Here is a 17,195-nt window from a genome sequence, read left to right as displayed (position 1 = left end):
CTCACTGAAGTACTTAATGTACAAATGTTGGGAACATTACCTTCGGCCAAACGGTGCTCTTCTCCAGATGCTGGAAAGGAAATAAGTACTTCGTGTTACTTAAGATATTCCCTTTCCAAGTGCCTTTGGCGTTTAATAACAAAGTTACCAAGCAAGTGCTTAAATTACCGCGCGCATTTACTTCCAAACATGTCTAATAAATGCGTTGGTGTCATTTTGCCACGCGGTTGGCGTGAATTGACCACCGTTTGAGCAAACATTATAGCTAGCATGCTAGCAACGTGTTTGCATGCTGAAAACTGCAAAGATGAACACGTTCAAAGTTACAACTACGACTGCAAGTACAATCTTCAAACACACCTCTTGTCAAACGCTCTTGGTCATCTTGTCCAGATGACTGACGAACAGCAGGCGGAGGATGTCGACCTGATGCCGGCGAAAAAATAACAAACACCGACCGTTTAATTAGTCACAGCTTAAATAGGTTTTCGGTAACGACGTCATCACGAGGATTTTTTCCCCAAAAGCTTTCTTTAACCAACACACCAAAGCAAATGTATTTCTAACGAAAATCCCGGTGAAATTAGTAAAGTGTACTCTCTGGCAATGCAGGGGCCGTAGGTCATTATTATCCCACAGAGTCAAAAATAGCTGACTCATTATTTACTCAGAGGTGCCCCCAACCTTCATTACTACATATTACTTTCAATTCACGCATACACATCCTGGTCGTCAGCTATGTAATCTACTCAAGTACGAATCCAACGATTGTTTTATATATTAACAGCTCACGAACAAGACAATCCTATTCACATTCATCCACAAGAGGGCAGTATTGCATCGTGTCTCATTTGCTTCTCCGTTTTCCTCTGAACTTTCACCACACTTTGATTGACTCCACCCACACGGATTCTCGACGATTCTTCTTTTTTTTGTCGAGCTGTTATTTCCTTGGCGCCTTCAATGATGCGCGTGTTATAACGGCACGCTTATTGTTTTACCACATTATTGAACAATTACAAACAAGCCGAAACTCAGGTATCCGAACCTGAAACGTCACCCTTCCAGGGGGTGCGCCATTTGCTGGGGACATGTGGTACTGCACCCAACCCACTAATTCCTATGTTGATGACTTCTTTTCCCACAACTTTTGAGCCCAATGCCCTAGAGCAGTGTTTCTCAACCCTGGTCCTCGGGGCACACTATCTTGCCTGTTGTCCGCGTCTCCATTTTCCAAAGCAGGTGAGGATCGTTATCAGCCTTCTCCTGATTGGAATGACATTCGTTGGGAAAAGTGTTGGTCAACACAAAACCACACATCTGGATAGATTACATATTTCTTATTTGCACAAAGCCAAGATCAGAATAAGTGCATGCGGTGACCACAGAACACTTGAGGGGGGGAAAAAAGTTAAGGTGACATCGGTATTGAAACTACACTAATATATAGTAAGGCATTTTTTATGACTTTTTCTTTTTTTTTCCCCCCCTTAAAATACCATGTATGGCAAGGCGTGAGGAGTCCTCTCACTTGCCTTCGCTAAAAAAAATGGCAGCTTCTCGTCTACGTAGCGCCAGCAACAAGCTTTTACATCAGCCCTGGTGTAAGGAGGACATACTGCGTTGACTTACATCATGTAGGCCGTGCGCTGTGAATTCCGGCAAAGGCGGCAATTTGATCAACTTGGTACAAACCGCAGGCGACAGAAGGTAATGGGCTGTTTTCAAACTAGCGATCTCCTAATTAAGTCAATAACTTCGGCTGAAGAAGTACATTCCATGGCTCCAGAGCACCACCTTCTCACCTTCAAAATAATGGAAATAATGTCGGATCATGTTTGGGTCCAGATTGATTTCTTTTCCTCCTCAAATCAACACTACAGATGATTTAATGGCTTAGTTTGCATTTTATGCATAATTTATCTGAGGTTTAAATTTAATTTTTCAGCACAGTCACGTACTTCTACATGCTCATTTGTGGCACTTGTTCAAGTTTGATTCTGATTTGACAAAATCACATCGCTAATCAAAGGGTTTGTGGATGATTGGTGGCATTACGATGGATGGTGAATCACAGGCCACACAGACAAATTGATTTGCCTTAAGGAACTGGAAAATCTGGATTTAAGAGCCACTAGCATAGCATAGCATAGCTAGCTAACATAGTTTAATGTTAATTTAAAGCGACTAATAACCGACATAATGCTACGTATGGTTGCCAAACAACTTAGCTACTATTGACAGACTTATCATCTCGTGATATATTGCATATCTTCAGCTTAATGCGATGTACACACTTTGTGTGTGTGCCGTCTACACCGACATTGTGTGTCCAAGGTAGATAAACGCTCATCGTGCCGTTGCCTTATCACGGCGCTTCTTCCAAGCTGGTTTATTCCGCTCCCTGACAGCTACCTTTGATTGGAAATCTATGGCTGCATTTATTTTATACCACAGCTGACAAGTGCAAGTCAACGTCATATCAAAGCAAAAATAATCTATCACTGGTGGGTGGGAGAAGATATTTTAGGAGTAGGCAAGCTAAGACGATAGCACTGAATAACAAGAGGGCAGATGGACGAGTACATTATATTTACTATTTTACTTTGGCCTTGCCTAACTATTGAGGACCAAAACTGCCCACCCCTAATTTTTTTAAAATATTGATTATAATTTAAAAATTTCATACAAACAATTAATGTAAACAAAAAAAAAAAGTTCTTATATATAAAATGCAGAACACAAGACTCTAAAAATAAATATACAAACAAATGTCGAAATAAATACATAAATACATTTAAATAATCACTCCTTTAAAATGCTCCGCTCTCACATTTATTTAGTTCATGCTGCAGACGCTCTGTCAGGACGGGATGTTATTCAAACAAGGGGGCGTGTCTTGGGTTGGACTCCGCCGTTGCAGACTACCTTTCATTAGTCAAGTGAGCAGGTGGGCGGACAAGGAAGTCTCGTCATCTTGCATGGACAGTTCCAGCAATGGATCACTGTCTTGTCACTTGACTATATTTACTTTTTTTGTCTTTAATTTTTGATTTTGATTTTTTATATCCCTTTCTTTTCCCCTTTTTTATTCATATATTTTTAATTGCTTTTTTTTGGAGCAGTTTTGGTCCTCCATACCTAGCCTAACTTCATCAGGCCTTTTTCAAACTACTCTTTTTTTTATTTGAGTTTTTAACTTCTTGTTTGATCTCATTAACTAATATGTGATGTCATAAACACACCCCAGACGGTACCATACATGTAAAGTGGTTTGTGTTCTGTTCTTTTTCTTCTTGCCTGTCCCAGTTGGCTGGCGGCCGCAATGTGATTGTGGCCAGCGACGGCTTGGCCCAGTTTAACCCAGACAAATTGTCTGAGCCTTATTTACCGTCTTTTGTTTGTGCTAGCCTTGGACTACGAATGTGCTGTTGCTGATTAAAATATCACCACAGGTCAGATCATTGTTGGGTTTAAGAATTTAGAATCGCCATCATTCAATAACTACAATTTCATGTGGAATAATTCTTGTTGTTATAAATGTTTGTTTGGTCATTTATATGAGGTCAATTATATTAATAACAATTACCATTATGCTCACTTAACACTCAACTAATATGGCTGACAATGAAATGATTGCCAACAGTTACACTTTAGCAGGTGCTGGAAATGAATATACACGGTCTCGTTGCAGCAGGACGCCGGCAATTGATATGGAGAGAGTGGAACGTGTCAGCCACCTGTTTTCGGGGGCTTGCCATTTTTCATCTCCCTGCAGTCCCGGGAAAGAACGAGATATTAAACCCTAATGAAAATCAGGAAGGTGGCATCACGTCAAGATGGATTTTATCACGCCGTGTCGTCACTTTCCATCATATCAGCATAAAACACAAAGTCGTTTGACCTTTCTGGCATTGCTTTAGTAGTTTGGCTCAGGTGGTGGAGCTGCATGAGTGAGTGGACTGTTAAATGGGCAGAACGTCTTGATTGCAGATGACTAAGACTAAAAGTCCGTGTAGGCTAACAAAAAAAACCCTTTGTGGTTATACAGAAATATTGAGGTCTCATATCTTTAAAGCAAATCTCCTTTAATGACTTTATACTTTGTCTTCCCAGAAAATGACAAGTCAAGATGACTTGATTGAAAGGAATGACGCAAGCAACCTGACATTAATCTATTACCTTGCCTTAAGCGTAGCCCATTGAATAATTAACCGAATGGGTATATTAAACCATCGTTCCCTTAACATCACATATTTATAATTAATAATTAATTCATGAAACCAATGGAAAGACTAACAGACGACCCATCGGGACAATCGGGTTATCCTTTTCCAAAACGCATTACACTCTTCCTAATTGTTATGATGCTGCCAGACGGATACACCAATTACTGGTAACCTTTAATTCATGATGAATGACGTTGCTCACTGCTGGCACTTTTTGCATCCTTCGCCTTCCAATTCTAAACTGAATTGACCTTTCTTGCTGAGGAAGTGACAGCGAGGTTACTTCAAATCTTCTATCAAACACGGCCACCGTAACAGCACAAGGAAAAAAATGTCCGCGCTCCTCGATGCACAATTCTTTCAGCTGTGAGATGTTTGCGGGGTTTCCTCCCCACCTTGTACTTTTTAGAAAGTCTTCGGTGGAATTATTGGCGTTTTTTTGGCCCATTGTCATGTTGCAGTGTCCAGCTTCATTCATTCATTTATTTATTTATTTATTTATTTTAAGTAATTTCTATTCTAAATGTACAATACAATGCACAATACAAAAATCTTTCCTAAGTTCTCATTCTCTTGTTAACATAACAGTAGAGATTAAATGTTAAACTCATAGAAATATGGCTGCATCTTTTAATCATTCATACAGTAATGTCATAATTCATAAAATGTAGCTGATCAAAAAATACTGTGCTGTTAATAAACAAGTGTGACATTTATTTGTGTTCAGGTCGTTTCTCTGCCACTAGATAGCATAATTGCATTTGTAAGGCATTGGTGACAGCTCAGTGCATTTCTCTTTTCATATTAACAGCTGTCTAATCTTTAACATAAAGTAACTTCTTGCACTTCTTTAAATTTGTAACTACAACTTCACCCCAGTTCTCCACAAATATATGCATTATTTTTACATTTCTTACTGCTACATTTTCATGTGAACATGTCTGCTGCGTTGCGACTGCAATTCCCCCAGTACAGACTGTCCAAGTAAGGGCCGGTCATTTATTGTGCATAAGAAAAATAAGTTACTTTAAATCTTTTATTTAACGCCTTCATTTTGACACCCCTAATATATAAAATCAAGTCAACCAGCCGGGAGCGAAGGGGGTTGCTTCAGTGAAAATGGCTGGGAGTCATGTCCATATGTTGAAAAATACACACTCTTTTGTCCCAACTTTTTCCATGGCTGATATATATATATATATTGCTAGGGATGTGTTTCCTTCTGAGCAAGCCGTAGGCTACTTAACCCAGTTGTCGCCATGATTGTAAATCATGACATTGCTTGCTTGTTTCTTTGACTTGCGTATAAACAGTGAAGCCATGTCCACCGTGACTCCATTCCTGATCATCATCTCCCACTCGCATCTTCTTTTTGATTCTCTCCGTCCCTTCTGCCTGCGCCACTCTACTTTTTCTGTCCCTTTTTCCCTGCTTTGCCGTGTCCTGCCTTTTGTTGAATTCAACGCATCCCGTAAGTTGCCATGCCGACCCCTGTGGTCGCTTTCCCTTTGTTCAACCTCACTTCTTCTATTTATGCCTGCCAGCTGCTGAGTGTTTGCATTAGGCCCCACCTGCATCCACTTCACTCATTACACAAGCCACGTCAGTGTCGCTAATTGCTACAATAATAATTAGGCCTATCCTTGAGTGTGTTATTGCGTCGTACGAAGGTTCCAAACAAAACCAAATGTATTCCTGTCGCGGTGCACAATGCGCTCGGAACAACGTTAGCTTTGCTGGAAATACACCATACATATTAATTAGCTCACTACATAGCATGACACCAGTCGGACATTTAAGACAAAAAAAACACAAAGCGTACTTAGCCGTGGTAAAAGTCACAGAAATATTTGTCCAAATACATATCTAAGTGACAACGGGCAAGTGTGGCTATTGTTTACCGATATGTCTCTATGTACACGCTTGTTAACTCAACTCTCCAGCGTGAAGTCCCGTGATCTTGTGGTCTGGTGCAACACAGTCACTGTCAATTGGCCATAATACTCTCGGCAGCAACAGGGAAATTGTTTGTGCCGTTTTTCCCAGATTCCACCATTTCAATCTTGTCGTGTTATGTAATCACTTCAATGCTAAATGTTACCTTGGTATAGTTGATAGTTTTCGTTGCAGTACGACTAGCTAGCAAGTAGATGCAGATGAGAGTGAACGTCAATAGGAAGGAATTTAACAGTTAACTTCTCGTTAACTGCATTTATCATATAACAACAATCGCTATGACAACTGTGCGATTACCATTAGTGCTGTCACTATCGAATGCTTTTACAGTCGATTAATCTATCGATTATTCAAGCCTTTAAAAAATTGGCCCCTGATCACTGTTCATTAACCAGCGATTGGTGTTTACTTGGCACTCTATGATTCGGTCATTGCAAAAACAGACGTTTGCAAATGTATTATATTGATTAAACAACAGAAGATAATCACTCTTCTTTCATGACGGACTACAGAAATCAGGGGATTTGGACCATTTTAAAGGATCTTTGTGCAGTTTCTCACTTTTTTTTTTTTTTTTTTTTTGATAATCTATTACTTGTCCATTAATCTGTCAACTTTGACAGCTCATGGCAAAAAGCTGGGGTGGGAAAAACAAAAAAACGTAAAGCAATCCACAGCCTCAAGCCCGGTGATGGAGATACAAGCACGTCTTTTTCAACCTTTATCTTCGCTTGAACTCTATAAACCTCCCTTTCACATGCAAATGCAGCACTATTCAAAGTGAGGTCAACTTGCTCATCCTGAGTTTCACACTCGGCACCCCAGTGAATAAAGATGCACTTAGCACGTTCGTAGCTATAAATGCCGTGCAAACAGTGGCGGACGAACGACAGCCCACTTACAAGAGGAGACCAAATCCAGCTTACTTGTTATGCAGTTGCTCCAAGGTGACACGCGTACGTATGTATTAGAGCTCGGACTGAATCAGTTCAAATGGGTTACTCAATGTACGGAAAAATGTTGTATTTACATTTTCAAAATGGTAAACATAGTGCATTTCTATTGCCCTTTTTCTTGATCATGCATACAAAACCATTCACTTATCTCATTCAAACAAATCAGTGTAGTGTGACACTATTGAATATTTTTTCAATCAATTACTCCATCAATTACTTGCATAATTGGATAACATTAACCAAATATTTATAGTTTTTGGTATTGTTAAAAAAACCAAATTGTGCAATATCACACGAGAGGAATTGACGTATTCACCAAACTTTTTGAAAACGCTTACTGGTTGTTACTGAATGTTTACTGGTGAGGACTTTTCATCAGAGGACAATTTTATGTCTAACAACGGCTCCAAACTATTACTCGATTACTAAAATGGTTGTGGATTATTTTGATATTTGATTACTTGTCAATGAATCGATTTTGACGCGTTGACGCAGCGAAAAACTTTGCCTTTTAAGTTTTAAATAACTTTAACTCCCCCTGTCATTTTGATTTCCTTCCCAAAAAATATGAGTGTGCATTTTCTGTAAGAATAAAAGAAAATACTAAAAACTCTATCCAATCCTTCATCTCCTTATAAAAAAACAGCATAAGTTCTAATCTGAAAGGCTAAGCACAGTGACGCTTTTTACACCTACTCTGTTCACTCTCGCAGAAGTTCTACAAGTGTGAAATTGTGGGAGATGTAGTCAGACGGACGACTTTTCTATCCTCCATCACACTGCATGAATAAATGAAAAGCAACACTACTTTGCAGCACTTGAATGCACCATTGCTGTCCTCTGACAATAACCTTGGAAACGCGCCAGTCATCTGATTATTTCTACAATCCGTCGTTATTTGTCCAAACGGTTATCATGTGACTTTAGAAGTCACTTACATTAGCTGTTGAATCATCTTGCTTCTGCTCGATAGTCTTAAAAAAGAAAATAATAGCCCTGCACTCTGATGACACATTTTGTATTTCATCAGCAACTCATTTCAATCATCTTCCAAAGCACTTCTCAAACATACAAAGCCCAACCGCAATCTCTTTTCATCAGAGGCACTCCGGATTAATTATACTCTAATTTACATTAAATGGCTCATATTAACACACGGATGATCTTTTTTTTTCTTCTTCTCCCCCACAAATACGTAATCACAGTTCCAAACTGGTCTGCACGCAAATGAACGCAGTTGGTGAAAACAAATGATTGCTAATTCCCAACGTGACAGTGGGATATCCATCGATTGTTCTACACTCAAATTGACCCATCAAGTGGATCGGTCCATTTGTGATCCATAATTGGGTTATTTTTAACAGTTTTTAGAGTGTAATAATTATTATAATTTCGTATCTTTTCCATTAGTGCTAACGTATTGTACAGACAACTTATATCAGGAGGACTTGTCTCAAATTGTAGCCTAAGTCTCCATAGCTGTTGTCCTTCTTTAAAATACAAACGAGTTGAGGCTGAATCAACAATGATTTTGCTGCTGACAGCCAATTACTGCGCTTGGTGTTGCCCAATTGATAGAACTCTTAACGGCCAATTGTGATGGTCATCTTGATCAATATAATTAGCAATGTAATTACGACACACAGAAGTCTGACTTAAGACTCGGGTTGCTGTTTATACATCTCGAGTGCGCTGTAAAAGGACATATGTTCAATGAGCAAGGTACAGATGTGCAGCATGGCCAATTAATTGTGGTTTTACCCTTTAAATTTAACGGCTGAATAAATGAAAGTGCTCACAAATAGTTGGGTTAAAAATTTACTCAACTATGGGTCAAAAAAGGACCCTTCCTCTACTTGGGTTGATTTCACCCAACTTTGAGTCAAAAAAGGGGTCTTTCAGCGTAAAAGACCTCATAACTATTGGTCAGATCCTTTACTTGGGTAAACAAAATTGGTGTCATTTTGTAAAACAACAACCCAGACAGTTGGATCACATTTTCCCATAAAGTGGATCGGTCCATTTTTGATTCATAATTGGGCTACTTTTGAGGCGTGCTTCATGTTTTTATTTATTTATTTGTTTATTCATTTATTTATGAGAGCTCGGTATTATTCCCGCCACAGTCGTGAAGTTGTCAAGAGACCACAGGAAGGATCAAAGCAAAGAAAGATCCATCAAAGTGAAATCCAACACCAACCACACCTTCCACCCAGTTACAGTTACAGATACATCTAAATTCCAACACATTACGGCAATCCAGGGTTTTGGGTGTTTCCCTTCTCCAACACAGCTGGTATACGATTAGCTCACCAGCAAGCTCTGCGCAAGGCTAATAACGATCCTGTTGATTGGAATCAGCTTGTGTTGGAAGAGGGGAAACCTCCAAAACTTGCAGGGCTGCAGCCCTCGAGGACCCAGTTTACTCACCCCTGGATTAGGGAGACCTCAAGACACCAGAGGAAAGACTAAAGGAAGGAACATTGTGCCTCATGTTAATTGCATCGCAGTTTGTGATCTCTGGACAGGCCGCGACTTCCACTCTTTCACGCAGGGGTAAACCATAGAAGCTAATCTGGCCCTCACGCTATTCTGTGTTGTCAGATAATCTGACGCACCGTTGATAAAACGCAACTTTACACTTCACGCGAGGTCCGTGCTTAAACGTTCTCAAAGTTGAGCGCGACTTAGCCCTTTTGCAGGAGATGAAGCACCTCTTATTAACAGCGCTGACGAGTGAAAGAAAAATGGCCGACCATTTGTCTTCACTTTGCACTCGGCAGTGTGTAAGACAGCGGGGGATATAATGAAGACTCGACAAGGCTGGACATCCTTTCTACTCTCTTGTGACTTGCCGTAATGAGATTTTTTGGGGGGGTTCTATGTCGTTTGGCGTTCCCAGCGTGTGTCCATCAGTGGCTCCGAGCGCCCGTATTGACATTTATCAGTCCTCGCTAAAGACTGGCGATTAAGACATTATAGCAGCAGCAGGGTGGGAAGAACGCTCTGTCATTATTGTACTAAACTTGAGTCGACAAAGGGAGAACATAAAGCTCAGCCCGCCTCCGCTTATGTGACAAAAGATTACATTTAGAAAAATGACAGCAGAAATCACCGCAGGAGAGTATAAAGCCGACAATTTGCAAGGCTCGTGAAGAGGAACGAGCAGTGAGATGGAGCATAAATGATGCAATGCAGCCTGACAAACAAAATAATAAATGACTTACATAAACGATATAGCTCAACTCGGCACCATTGGCTTACTTTTTTTTTAAAATACTTGGAGTTGAATTCATCCATATGATTTTCCTCACTGCTATAATTAATACCAGAGGTGGGCACTTCCGCCTCTCCGAGTGCTATGATGTGAATCTCACACAAAAAATACAGAAACTATCGTTATTTCATCAACGCACATTTTTCACCGAACTAAAGCTATACTGGACTAAATCTGTACGCATTTTCGTCAACTAATGAATAACTGGACTAAAATGTATGGGCATTTTAATTCATAAACAAAAACAAAATACAAAATTGATGATTTTGTAAAATCTTGTCTCTGCTAATCTGTCTCTGTGACACACAATGACACGCCCCCTTTCAAATCTGCAGCTAGCGAGTGCAACATGCACAATCATGGGACAGACAGGAGGTGGATTTCCGGACATTTTTTTAAAATTATAAAAATAAAAACTAATTACACTTATAACGTAACATTAATCTAACGGCTGTGACGTTCCAACAATAATGTTAATCCAACCGCTAACTAATGCTAGCTCATAGCATGGAGCCACAGTAGCCACTTGTTGATATGTTGTATAAAGTGTTTTTCAGCAAAAAAAGATGAGAGAGACAATTTAGGTGAAATTGTTTTACATCCAAATTGTTCCACATACTCTGCTGAAAACAATTGTTCTGACTAAACTACAATGTTGACAGTTTCCGTCTAGATGAATGATATTACCGTATGTTTTCTTGAACTAAAATGCTACATTTATAGTTGACTAAGAATGAACTAAATCAAAAACGGATGCGGTTGACCATGATAAAAAATAACGAGCGTGATTGAAACTGGACTAAAACTGAGACTGCATTTAAAAATGATGGATAAAATTAACACAAACTGACTGAGAAGGAATGTCTGTAAGGCCGAGGGATGTAAACTTGCTTCCGTCCGTGTATTTCTTTGACCTTTCGTGTCAATGTGAAAGCACAACCTTTCGCCAAAAGGTGGCCAGCCGTCAATGACGGGAAGTTGCCCGCATCCACGTCAGCATCTTCAAATAGGGGAATTCCAGCAATAAATGCACTAGGTTTGATTATTTCTACAGACCAATCAAATCTTGATATCAAGGCTTGATATCACCAAGTGGGATCTTAGCTCCAGTATGTGATTGATGTGTGTCGAACCCCAGGTCTCAAGCAGTGCAGTGAGCCAAGACTCCGATTTAACCACTGGCCAACTCTTCATTTGGCCTTCAATAAACAAACCTAATCAAATGTCGAATCGGTATAAATTACAATACACCAGACTGGCGCGAAGGCTGACTGCCAAGGCTTGTTCGTCATTGTGAAAAGTGGCTGGGGGTTTACAAGTTGTCCTTCATGGTTCTTGTTTGCTGAGCCTTGTGCAGTCCTGTCAATACTTACTTCACTTGTGAACAAATGCAGAAAGACAGAAGAAAAAGGAGAACTACTGAACTGCACGAAATGCTTATGATATAAGATGAATACATAAATGAAGCAAATTTTGCCAGAAGGCAAATTTGCTGCTGGTCAAAATGTTTTCTTGAGGACCAAAATAAAAAACTATGTCTCACTATAGAGGGGTGTTGCCAAAAAACTATTCTCATAAGAATCGCCATTCTCATTTAGTACGATTCAGAATACATTTTAAATGTCCAAAAATCCATTTCATTTAAATTTTGTTGTTCTGTCTTGCCTTTGTCTGTGTGTGCCTTTATTTGGAGCGCTGTTCATGTTGTACCCGATTTGGCCATTTAGGGGCGGTGTGATTCCACGCGGTCTGATACACTGTTTAGTTGTAGCCACATTAGAGAGGAGAAGGAAAAAGTCACCATCAATTTATTACAATAAAAGTTGTTTTTTTGCATAGTGGAGCCGTTCTTTTGAGTGATAAAAGTGCCGCGAGTAGCGCGCTAATTAGCATTAGCGAGTCACACTGGAGTACATCATTACAATTCCTTGCACATCTGTAAAGTGAAGCAAAAATTATTGTCAATCAAGTCATTTCCATCCAAGAATCTCAATCAAATCCAATTGTGAGACATTCAAAGATTCCCACCCCTATCTCACTATCCGCCATTTTGTCTGTTTACTTCCCTTCAACGCTTTCAGGTCAGAACTGTGAAAAGCCAACTGCGATAAATCCGACCTTGGTGGAGTTAAAGTCACCGATATGCATACTTTACCGTACTTTTTTCCCAATTCTCGATCAGATGAGTAGAACAAAACCCTTTCCCAACCTCAACAAGACTTTCCACTCCAGTTAAGCGACACTACATCCCTCTTCCTCTCTGGGACATGATGGCTATGTCATGTATTTAGCTGTGAAAATTACATAAGAGTGGCGTGATCATACATGTCATAGCAGGTTGTGTAAAGTGGGGGTTTTAGCACTTTTACTGTTAAAAAATAAAACAACTCTACAGAAAGTGAAGCTGGAGCTAATCCAACTTTAAAGTCAAGTGACAGTTTATCTTATGACTGTAGGAATTTCACTGTATATAAACTAGTATTCATTTTATCGTAATTATCTAGGTCAGCTACGATGAGGCTTCGGATTCAAAGGCGATGGCCTTTCACTTGTCGGGGCAACTCTAATTTATGACTGCGACTGTGAAAAAATTATTTCGCTGGCCCTGACAAAATATACGGCACCAAGCACCTCGTCACCATTTTTCCCCAAATATCTCTGGACGTGCAGTAACGGTGCCGCGGAGCCCTGCTGTCAGGTGCGCTTTGAGTTGCCGCCATGCCAATGCGCTGTTGGCCATGATATCCTGTGGCAGGTAGTTCGCCTCCCTCCAAAACACTTGCTTGCTCTCCACCCAGCTGGAAAAGCAACACTGTCACCTTGGGAAAATTAGCGCCATGCAGGAAATTTCTAATTCAGACAGATTTGATATAGAAAGACTAACCTTGTAAATAGTGAAGCGGGGTCTTGAGGGAATGTGACGGTGCGAGTTGGAGTTACAAAAAAAAATACAAAGTGCATGACTTTGTTTTTGTTTTTGTTTTTTTAACTGTCACAAACATTCACAACAAAATTACTATTTGCACTTCCAGCCACCTATTTTTTTTCAAATTTTCAATAAATGCGCAAAATATAGCTGAACGGAAATGCTACAAATTCCCTCCCGGCTGTGTTATTGGATTTTTCACTGATTTTGCAAGGCCTAAAGAAGATTGTTACAGTCTCTTTTTTCATCACATTACAAAATATCTAAGTATCATCCTTATTCACAAATACTGGGGAAAAGAAGAAGGGTTGTCCGCTCCCTCAAATAAAGTATTTATTTGCCTTCCAAAGCCATTTCTCAGTTGTGTTGAGCACAATATTGGACGGATCTTGAAAGATCAGTCACGTAAAACACCTGCCAATAAGGGGAACGGCTAGCAGTGAATGAGTTCATCCGAAATCATGGCCTAGTGTTTTTGTCGGGTAAAAAAATATGACGCCTATGACCACAAACTTCCCATTTGAATAAGAAGCAATGTGTCAGGTGTCTTTCCCGGCTCGTTCCGTCTGCTCGTGTTAGACAAGATTCAGTCGGGGATGAGGCTAACGGCTTAAATAAATGACACATCCTTGCGGTGGTCAAAGGTCATCCTTCGCATTCTAAATGAGTCATTTGGGCTGTAAAAACCCAGCGAGCGTTCCATTCCGATTTGACAGCAGCACATTTTGAGCTGGAGGCGAACGTCCCGAATCTATTCAGCAGTCAATTTGCCTCTCCGACTCTGATTATGAGCATTGCTGTAGCGGTAGTGTTTGATAGCGACTGTAATTCTGCCAGACAGTCCAATTTCTCCCCTCGCTTGCTCTCCATACACACACGCTGACGCTCCAGCTTTCTATACATCCCCAAAAGACGCTGCTATGATAAACCATTGAGGCTGTAACAGACCTCAAAATCACTTTTCAGCCTTTATGAATTGAATATCGCAAGGAATCTCAACGCCATTCCGACACTCGGATGACAAACAAAAGGCTCTCAAACGTCGTCGGCCATGACAGTTTGAGCAAATTAAAAGTTCTCAATGGCGGATGCAACATTTGTGATATATATATATATACACATATCTCCTCGGCTTTTTCTTTCTTCGCGTCTCGCTTTCGTCTCTCGCATCCCTATCAGTAATTTGCCCGCATTGCAAGCCATGGACTGATTGTAATAACACTTTGGTGAATAGTGCAATCAGCCAGCGGCCTTGCATGATTTTCCCGAAGGATCACTCGCTACGTCATGACAAAGAAAAAAAATTCTACGACAGATTGTTAAAGGCAATACTGTCTTTTAATGCCCTATAATTTATATATATATATATGTGCATATATATATATATATATGTATATGTGTGTATATATATATATATATATATATGTATATATAAAAAATCTGAAATAGCAGCCCTGGTAGAATGTATCTTCTATAAAAGTGCACAAGCCCAAAAACAAAAATTAATAAATAACAGCAATATTAATAACAATCAAATGTTCAAATTAATTTTGAACAACAGAATTAAGAATTGAACAGTGGTAAGAGAATATTCATTAAATGTGAATCCCTGCTCAGCTATTGAGAACTATTGAATAATGCATTCGCTATGAGGTGACCCGGTGATTCCTTATTAATTTTTAAAGTTCAATAAATGTTTCTTGTTCCACTGGACTATTTTATTCTGTCCCGAGTTAACGTCTGATGCATGGTTTTAAAAGTGATCGCTTTTCAAGCTCCCAAACCGGACGAACGGCCTAAACATTAAGAATCTTGTGAGGGTTCATTGAAACGGGGCCTTACTGTCTTTTGTTCAGTTCTTGTGAGTTCATTGTTTGCTCGTAGGTGTTTCTTTGAGTTTCTGAGTCTGCCATTCGCCCTGTCCTTGGCCCTGGTTTTTCTACTGAGTTTTGTTGGTTACTTTGTATTTGACATTTTGGTTAACAGTACTTTTTCCACGTCCCTTGTTTGCCTCTTGGTTTGTTCCTTCATAAAATCCCATTTTCCTTCTACCTCCTGCAGACCACTCCCTGTTTCTTGCATTTGGGTCCTCACCCCCCTCAACGTAACAGAATTAACCAACCAGCAGGAAGCACCCAGCGCCGACCACAACGCCCTCAGTCTGCCGTCCACACCCTTCATGTAAGTGTACATCACAAAACTGCACATAAATAAAAACACTCTGACTCCATTACCGCCGGGCACTATTTTTCTGTTCGTATCACTGCGCGGCGTGCTGCATATCCAGCTGACAGACGCGCGCGTGCCACCGTAATTATAACTTTGAAAAGTCACGATAACGTGCTCGGAAAGCGGTAAAAAGTGTGCGGAGATTCAGGGGAATTTGTATTGGTACAGGTCGGGAAAATCACGTAAATTACGTATGCAACAATATCATATAGTGTGACGTGTCACAACAACGCTGCCAGCAGACGTGTTTGGTAAAATGGTAAATAATTTTTATTTGTCTTCGCACAAGAAACTTTACTCGCAAGTTGATTTAGCACACGTTACCCACAATGTATGGATGACTCCCTTTCCCTACACACTCGGACACAAGAATACAAAACAGAATGTGCAACACAGGGAACACACAACACACCTTCGTTATACGAGTTTATACAATCACAACTTGTTTTGTGCGTGTCTGTCAGCTGGATGCAGTGCGCTGCGCAATTGATATGAACAGAAAAATAGAGCCCGGCGGTAATGGAATCGGACTTCTTTCTAATGTGCGGTTTTGGGATGCAAATTGATCACTCTTTTGAACACAAATTGTTTTTAAAAGCACTTCATTTCTGTGACCCCCAACCAACTTGCCGGACTACTTTCATCTCAACCAAAAAAAACCGACCACATCTCGGGTCACAGCACGCTGTCAGCAGTAAGTCAGTGATGATCGCACTTTACTTTAGGTGAGGATCCCATATACAGATCAATGTCCAAAAACCTGAATTATCCCTTTTATCTCCTTTCACGCTTCCTCAAGCTCTTACATTGTGGACAGGCGGCACACATCCGCCATCCAATCCACCCTGCGGCCATCCTCTGTTCCTCGTCCGGCGGCGCAAGCCCTGCGGCCCACTTACTCTACTTCTGGTCCTTCGACCTGCAGCCGTCCCCTGCTCCTGGTCCTCTGCTCCTGGTCCTTCGCTCCTGCTCAAATGTTTGTTTGCCATGACTCATTTTGGCTTCATGCATAACCCACGCCACTTATTCTTGTGTACCTATACACACTCTCGTTTTAAAACAGGGCCAGTGTTCCACAGCCAAAAGCATCACGCTCACCCAAATGGACTCATTATTATGGGACGTGCATGTGTGTACGCGTGCTGACGTAGTGGGCATGTCATTCTGCAACAGGGGCGACCTCATTCTGTCATCGTGCCAGAGCGGCCGCCTCACAAGCAACACTGTCACCGCTGCTCACTCATGCGAGCGCAAAACACACAAACACACACACACACACGGTATACAACTCACGGTCGCTGTGGCGAGCAGACAATACAAACGTTTATACACAAATTGGTGTGTGTAATCTGAACGACTGCGCAATGAGATTATTATTAAAACTACGTAAACACACTGGCAGACTTTAATCCCAATTGTTGAACTTCTCAACTGCTTTACAGTACGCATGTTTGTTCATTTTACAAAGTGGCCTCAAAGCAATAAGTGCTTAAATATGAAATCCTATCATATCCGAAACAATCTAAAATTGACGTTCAGAATATTTGTTCATGTCAAACTATTGGGGTAATTTCTTTCCTTTTTTAATTATGCAAGTAATTATCCGATTACAAAAACAGGAT

At 40.4% G+C, this 17,195-nt stretch overlaps 1 protein-coding gene across 24 annotated transcripts in view; it reads right to left on the bottom strand.

The window, feature by feature from the left end:
• LOC147157658 (uncharacterized) overlaps nucleotides 1-17,195 on the bottom strand; it is a 103,870-nt gene that overhangs the window by 15,370 nt on the left and 71,305 nt on the right. For 21 of the 24 annotated variants that reach the window (XR_015091450.1, XR_015091449.1, XR_015091451.1 and 18 more), the window contains exons 6-7: nucleotides 361-426; nucleotides 41-70 (exon numbers count right to left, since the gene is read on the bottom strand). The gene's annotated coding sequence lies outside the window, so the exon portion shown is untranslated. The other 3 variants (XM_086063488.1, XM_086063490.1, XM_086063489.1) reach the window with 3 other exon arrangements.

This window comes from Leptonotus elevatus, chromosome 19 (genome assembly GCF_054856555.1).
Source record: "Leptonotus elevatus isolate MCC_2025b chromosome 19, RoL_Lele_1.0, whole genome shotgun sequence".
NCBI lineage: Eukaryota > Metazoa > Chordata > Actinopteri > Syngnathiformes > Syngnathidae > Leptonotus > Leptonotus elevatus.
Note: the sequence above shows the minus strand (reverse complement) of the source record. Positions and strands in the feature narration are given on the sequence as shown.